Raw genomic sequence first — 8,007 nt, 5'->3', positions numbered from 1 at the left:
GATAGATAGATAGATAGATAGATAGATAGATAGATAGATAGATAGATAGATAGATAGATAGATAGATAGATAGATAGATAGATAGATAGATAGATAGATAGATAGATAGATAATGAAAGAGATGGTAAACACAGGGAAAATATATGTGAGAAATTAGTGGCTCAATGAAAATAAAATGATTAGCAGTAATATTTACCGATGTAATTCTATCATTTCTTACAGTAGGGAGATTTAAAAAAAATCTAAGCTTTGAAGCGGGCAAAAGCTTGGGAGTGGTGAAATGTCAGTAGAGCATCAAGGGAATATAGATTAAATGGGCAATCCAGAGGAATTGATAGTTTTTAGACCAAGTATGTCCAATACAGAGACAACATTTGATTTACATTGAAGATAGACACAAAGTGTTGGATTAACTCAGTGGGTCATGTAGCATCTCTGGAAAAAAGGAATAGGTGACATTTCGGGTCGAGACCCCTCTTCAGACTAAGAGTCAGGGGAGTGGGACGCTGGAGGTATGAAAATGTACAGATCAAATCAGAGTCGACAATGATGACCAAGGGAATGTGGAGCCCACAATGGTCAAATGTTGGCTGTGGAAGAGGTGATAACGAAAGGATGCGAACAGTGAAACCATGAGGACAACTATGGTAGGGGAAGATTGGAGAGAGTGGGAATGCAAGGGTTACTTGTAATTAGAGAAATCAATATTCATACCGCTGGGTTGCAAGCTGCCCAAATAAAACATATCTCTAGTTTCAGTTATGTGATCAGCGCACAAGGAGTTAAAAGCAGATTAAACAAAGCAGTGAATGCTTGCACCCGCTCACAAATAGCTTTTATGAAAATTGCATGAGGAGAAAGATTGTTCTGGAACAGATAGAAATGCATTAATTCTATTTTGTTCTTTTCAGCTTTGGTATGTTTATTCCCTCTTCCTTGATGAGATAATGGCTGCCCTGATTGTCATCTCCACTCCACATGGCTGTCCAACTGTTGTAACACCTCTCTTCCTCTTTATATCTACCTCTGCTTCAAATATAATCCAATGGCTCTTTTTCCATCACACTCTGAGGAAAAGATTCCTGAGAAAACAAAAGGCTCATCTCTGTCTAAAAAGGGAAATACTTATTTTTAATAAAAGGCGTCACAGTGTTGCAGCAGTAGAGTTGCTGCCTTACAGCGCCATAAACTAGGGTTTGATCCTGACTACCGGTGCTGCCTGTATGGAGTTTGTACGTTCTCCCTGTGACTGCGTGGGTTTTCCCCGGGTGCTCCGTTTGCTCCCACACTCCAAAGACGTACAGATTTGTAGGTTAATTGGCTTTAGTAAAATCCTAAATGTTCTCTAGTGTGTAGGATAGTGCTAGAGTACGGGATGATCACCAGTTGGCGCGGACTTGATTGGTCTAAGGGCCTATTTTTATACTGTATCTCTAAAGTAGCCAGGTGGGCTGAAGAATGGTGATGGAATTTAATACAGAGAAATGTGAGGTGTTGCATTTTGGGATGTCTAACAAGGGCAGGACCTACACAGTGAATGGTAGGCCTCTGGGGAGTGTTGAAGAGCAGAGGGATCTTGGAGTGCAGGTGCATGGTTCCTTGAAGGTCGGGTCGCAGGTAGATAAGTCAAGTCAAGTCAAGTCAAGTCCAGTCAGGTTTTATTCAACACTTGCACATAAAGTGCAGTGAAATGAATTTGCCAGCAGCGGTACAATAAAAAAAGAACACACAATACACAATATAAATTTAACACAAACATCCCCACACAGAAGGCACAAAATTTGGTTATCCTCCTCCATTTACCCCCGTAGTCGGGACCACAACCCTCCGCAGCCGCTATTGCGGGCGTCCAGATGTGCAGACAAGGTAAGTCCAGGTAAGTCCTGAATCGGTGCCTCTCCACAGGAGACCGCAGCTTCAAGATGGTGTAGGCCGCAGGCCGGCGGTCGAAGATCTAAAGTCCCCGCCGCGCCACAGCCAGAAGCACTGCAGACCGCAGGGCCGGCGGTCGGAGCTCTTCTCCAGGGATCCCTGGCGAGGGATGGTAAGTCCCCGCCGCGCCAGCTGAAAGCACCACAGTCCGCGGCTTCTAGATGGTGTCGGCTGCGGGCCGGCGGTCGGAGCTCTTCTCCAGGGATTCCCGGCGAGGGATCCCGCTCTGGATGGTAAGTCCCCGCCGCACCAGTTGGAAGCACTGCAGCCGTGGCTTCTAGATGGTAGCGGCCGCGGGCCAGCGGTCGGAGCTCTTCTCCTCCGGGGTTCCCAACGAGGGATCCCAGGCTCCGGACGTCGAGCCAGCTGGAGCTCCGCAGACCGCGGCTTCAGGATGCCACAGGCCAGCGAATGGAGCGCTCCCTTCCGGTAACCCCCGGTGAGGGTTCGCCCGCTCCGTGATGAACGGGTCCTCGCTGCGCCCGCTGCTGAAGCCCTGGGAGCGTCTCCGGGAAAGGCTGCACCGATCCTCTGGTTTAGGCCACGAGGGAGGCGACACGGAAAAAGTCGCCTCTCCGTGGAGGAGGCGACCAAAGTGGTTTCCCCCTTACCCCCCACACAAGACACACAGAGAAACATTAAAAACACACATTGAGACACACTAAAAAAACAAAAAAAGTAGAAAAAACTAACACGCTTCTGGCAGGGCAGCCGACTCGCAGCGCCCCCACTGACACCGATAAGGTGATCCAGAAGGCTTTTGGCACATTGGCCTTCCTTAGTCAGAGTACTGAGTATAGAAGTTGGGAGGTCATGTTGCAGTTGTATAAGACGTTGGTGAGACCGCATTTAGAGTATTGTGTTCAGTTCTGGGCACAACGTTATAGGAAAGATATTGACAAGTTTGAAAGGGTTCAGAGAAGATTTACGAGGATGTTGCCAGGACTAGAGGGTCTGAGCTATAGGGATAGGTTAAGTAGGCTGGGTCTCTATTCTTTGGAGCGCGAGGATGAGGGGTGATCTTATAGAGGTGTATAAAATCATGAGAGGAATAGATTGAGTAGATGCACAGAATCTCTTGCCCAGAGTAGGGGAATCGAGGACCAGGTGAAGGGGAAAAGATTTAATAGGAATCTGAGGGGTAACTTTTTCACACAAAGGGTTGTGGGTATGTGGAACAAGCTGCTAGAGGAGGTAGTTGAGGCTGGGACTATCCCAACGTTTAAGAAATAGTTAGACAGGTACATGGATCTGACAAGTTTGGAGGAATATGGACCAAGCGCAGGCAGGTGGAACTAGTGAAGCTGGGACATTGTTGGCCGGTGTGGGCAAGTTGGGCTGAAGGGCCTGATTCCACACTGTATTACTCTATGAATCTAATATGCAAACACGCACCAAGAACAGATTTGGAACAGGGTTATCCGAGCAGTGATGCAGCAGTGCTACCTACTGTGCCACTCAATCTAATATTTTGGTCATTCCAGTAAATCGTCTTTGAACTGCTTTCACTGCTGTATTCATGGACATCTTTAACTTGTCCCTACTTCATTCAGAGATCCCCACCTGCTTTAAGAAGACCACTTTCACCCTGGTGCCAAAGAAGAGCAAGGTAGTGGACAATAATGATCACCATCCAGTGACTCTGTTTTCCACCATCATGAAGTGCTTTGAGAAGCTGGTCATGGCATGCATTAAGTCTAGCCTCCCAGACAGCCGTGATCCAGTGCAGTCTACTTACCGTCACAAAAGGTCCAATGTTTGTGGTGAACATGATGCCATCAAGCATTCTTGGAGAACATGGATAGATGATGTTTCGGGTCAGGAAGAAGGATCCCAACCTGAGATGTCACCTACTGTGTTCTTCAGGGATGCTGCCTGACCCACTGAGTTACTCCAGAATTTTGTGTCTTTCCTTTCTATACCAGCATTCGCAGTTCTTTGTTAGTACAGGTGCTATATAAATGGAAGTTTTTCCTTTTTGATAGTTCAGGGATTTATATAAATGTATGATGGTTTGTGAACTTATATCCATGTTGTATCTCCTGAACGACTGCAAACTATGAAACGCGATTTCTCTAATTTCGAGCAATTCCTACATTCCCTCCCCTTCCTCCTTCCCACACCCTAGTCTTCCTAACAGTTCCACTGTTCGCATCCTTGTGTCCCTCTTTATCACACCTTCCCCAGCCAACAATGGACCATTATGGTCTCCACCGTTACGGAGGTCACCTGTTGCCGGCTCTGATTTACAAGATTATAAGGCCAGAAGTGATAGGAGAAGAATTAGACCATTCGCCCCATGAAGTCTACTCCACCATTCAATCATGGTTGATCTATCTCTCCCTCACAATCCCATTCTCCGCCTTCTCCCCAGAACCTCTGACACCCGTAGTAATCAAAAAGGTGGTTTGTTCTGGCCTTTTCTTGCCTGCAGTTTATTTAACCCTCCCTCCCTCCCCATCTTTACTTTCAGTCTGAAGAAGGGTTGCTACCCGAAAAGTCACCTTTTTCCTCCAGAAATGCTGCCTGACCCGCTGAGTTACTCCAGCATTTTGTGTCTATCTTTGGTGCAAACCTCTTTAGATCGCAATTACATTCTCAGCTCAGAAATATGGATAAGTTTAAATAGATCAAGAACATGTAACAGACCTTATTAACAGAAGCCCCTGAACAAAGTGTTGTAGTACAGTCTCACCCTTACAACCTGTGAAATCCAATATTCCATTTACATTTCCATCTATCGAGGATTGGCTCAAGTATGAATTTTTGAACATGGATTTTAGAAAGGAGTTAGCAACGTAATATAGATGACAGGAAATGACAGGGCAAGGAATAGGACAGAGAGTTAAGTTACAACACGGCGATGTTATGGAGAACAATTGGAATACCGTCATGGCAACGCAAGGTCCCAGTTGGTCCACTGAGATCTGTGGAGAAGTGGCTTTCGTGACCTAGCAAAGTTCAAAGGTCATATGCTATTCCTTGGCTGATGGTAGTTACAGGAATGCATTAGGTGACAGATGATCTTTAAGCAAATATGAAGCTGTCAGTTATTGCACACTGTAAGCTCAAAGATCAAATGAATTAGTAGCAGGAAAGCTGCAATTAGATTACCTTTCAATTGAGATTAAACTTTTGGGAATCCTCGCATTAGCTGAATTACTAAACACATATAAGATTCTCAAGTGCACTGTTAGACTACAAATCTATCCGTAGCCCCGAGCTGTGAACTTTAGTTTCTGTTCTGGCATATTTACAGATCCAAAATCCCCATGATTACAGTCTAAACAAAGTCAGCAAGAACATAATTATGAATTGTTTACCTTCAAAATAAAAAGAAAACATTGACAGTCTTCAGGGCATGGAGAAAATGCTGTCCGTGCAGATATGTTCCACTGTTTTCTATTTTCATTCATATCAAATAAACAGTTTTTTTACTTTGATTTCATCTATTTTATGGTTTTATGAAAAAAATGGTACTTTGCAAGACATATTTTGAAGGCTGCAGTTTGCCTTGTATGATACAGGCCAATTCCACCAAACGATATTTAAAGAATTTGAAGCAATCGCATTTTATCCTGTCACATCTTTTTAAACATGCTTTAAAAGCATTTACAATAAAGTTTAAAATCCGCAATAGACAGTGCTATTTTAGACAGTGTAGGAAGGAACTGCAGATGCTGGTTTACACCGTAAGCACTAAAGGGGCTGTCCCACTTGGGCGACCTAATCCGCGAGTTAAGAAGGGTGTCTTCGACCTTCAAGCTCGAGGGCACTTGCCTGGAAAGCCTCGAGCTGGATCGACCGTCCGCGTTGAAATCGCAAGTTGGATCGACCGACTGCTCACACACACACACAAACACATCGCAAAGGCGGGGGCCAGGGAAAGCGGGGGAGCGCTGGCTGAAATTCACACCCGCGGTGAAGAAGGTAAACGGCTGCCACAGTGTAAGGTAAGTCCTTTAGAGAGCGGGGAGGGGAGGGGGAGAGAAGGTGAGCGAAGGGGGGGGGGGGGGAGCAGGGGTGGGAGAAGGAGTGGAGACACTTTTAAGAAGTATAATAAAGTTTAGCAGGCATTTTACCTACCGGTAGGTTTTCCTTGGTCCTGAAAGCTCCAATGAGCCAATCAAAATGCCCAGTCAGCGAAGGAGATTGCCTACGGCTGCCCTCGACTGCCTGTAACTAAATAATGACCCCACTCCACTGCACTACGAGTCAAAAGAACCATGCTGACGAAATTTTACTTACGGAAAATTTTTCAACATGCTGACAATTTCCCCCGACCTAGCTGAGGCCACAAATATTCGGGAACTTCCCTCGAGCATGAAGGAGAGTTCCAGCGACCTCATAGGACCTCGACCATGCTGCGAGTTTGAAGGTCGAAGACACTCTTCTAAACTCGCAGATTAGGTCGCCCAACAGGGACAGCCCCTTTACTCAGCGGGTCAGGCAGCATCTCTAGAGAAAAGGAATAGGTGACGTTTTGGATCGAGACCTTTAGACTGAGCTGGAGAAAAGGAATAGGTGACATTTCAGGTCGAGGCCCTTCTTCAGACTGAATTGCTATTTTATACTTTGCTTTAAATACCCTCAACCTTATTGTAACTACTTGGCTTTGCATTCACTTTTCAAAGCTGTTTCAATCCATTCTAACAGAACTAAAATCTGCTTGACTTGCTTACATGTTCACACAACAGATTCAGGAGACTGCAGATGCTGGAATCTGTTGCAAGATTGGGCAGTCGCGGTGGCGCAGCGGTAGAGTTGCTGCCTTACAGCAAATGCAGAGCTGGAGACCCGGGTTCGATCTCGACCACGGGTGCTGTCTGCACGTTCTCCCCGTGACCGTGACTTGCGTGGGTTTTCTCCGAGATCTTCGGTTCCCCCCCACATAAGGCCAGTTTCCGCGCTGTATCTCTAAAAACAAATAATAAAAATAAAGCCCAGTAAAGTCTGATTAAAGTTAGTCAGAGGGTCTCCAATGAGGTAGATGGTTGGTCAAATTATGAAAATCAATTTGTAAATTGACAGATAACAGCTGGGGAGGGAAGGGTGGATATCGTGACAGAGGCTGGAAAGTAATAAGTGATCAGGTATACTTGCTTTCATAGATCGGAGGATATTGAGTATAAGAGTCAGTAAAGGGCCTGTCCCACTGCGGCGACCTAATTGGCGAGTTTGCCCTTGACTAATACTCGCAGCATGGTCATCACGAGGTCCTAGAAGATCTTTGTAACTCCTTCATGCTCGAGAGTAGTCCCTGCGTACTCGAGGCCTCAGCTAGTTTGCGGCGTATTTTTCAACATGCTGAAAAATGCCCGCGAGTAAAAAAAGATCGCCATGGAAAAAATCGATATTTTTTTACTTATATGTTTAGTCGAGGTAGGTTGTAGTAGGTCGTAATGCTATCGTAGGTAGTCGAAGGCAATCGAAGGTAGTCGAAGGTAAAGCTCGTTGAGGAAAAAAAAGGTAAGTAAATCGACCGGTAATGTTAAATGCCCGCTAAACTTTATTAAAAGTTGTCTGGCTTCTTAAAAGTGTCTCCACTCCTTTTCCCCCCCTTCTCCCCCTTCTCTCCCTCCATCCCCCTCCGCGCTCTCTAAAGAACTTACTGTAACTGTGACAGCCGTCTTTTACCTTCCTGTTCATCGCGGGTGTGAATTTCAGACAGCGCTCCCCCGCTTTCCCACACACGAGGGACAATTTATAATTTTTATCAAAGCCAATTAACCTACAAACCTGGATGTCTTTGGAATGTGGGAAGAAATCAGAGCACCCGGAGAAAACCCACATGGTCACGGGGTAAACATACGAACTCCATTAAGGTAGCACCCATAGTCAGGATCAAACCTGAGTCTCTGGGGCTTTAAGGCAACTCTACCGCTGCGCCATGTGCCACCTCTGTAATGATAGGTGTTGCACCTCCTATGATTGCAGGGAAAATTGCCCGGAGAGGGGGAAGCATGGGTGGGGAGGGATTAGTAAACCAGGGAGTCAGAAGGAGCGAGAGGTTCGTGACTCCCTAGTTCACTCATCCCTCCCTTTCGCCACGTACTTTCTCCTGAAATTGTAGGA

This window comes from Amblyraja radiata, chromosome 9 (assembly GCF_010909765.2).
Source record: "Amblyraja radiata isolate CabotCenter1 chromosome 9, sAmbRad1.1.pri, whole genome shotgun sequence".
NCBI lineage: Eukaryota > Metazoa > Chordata > Chondrichthyes > Rajiformes > Rajidae > Amblyraja > Amblyraja radiata.
The sequence above is the reverse complement of the archived record's forward strand: the minus strand, read 5'-3'. Positions refer to the sequence as shown.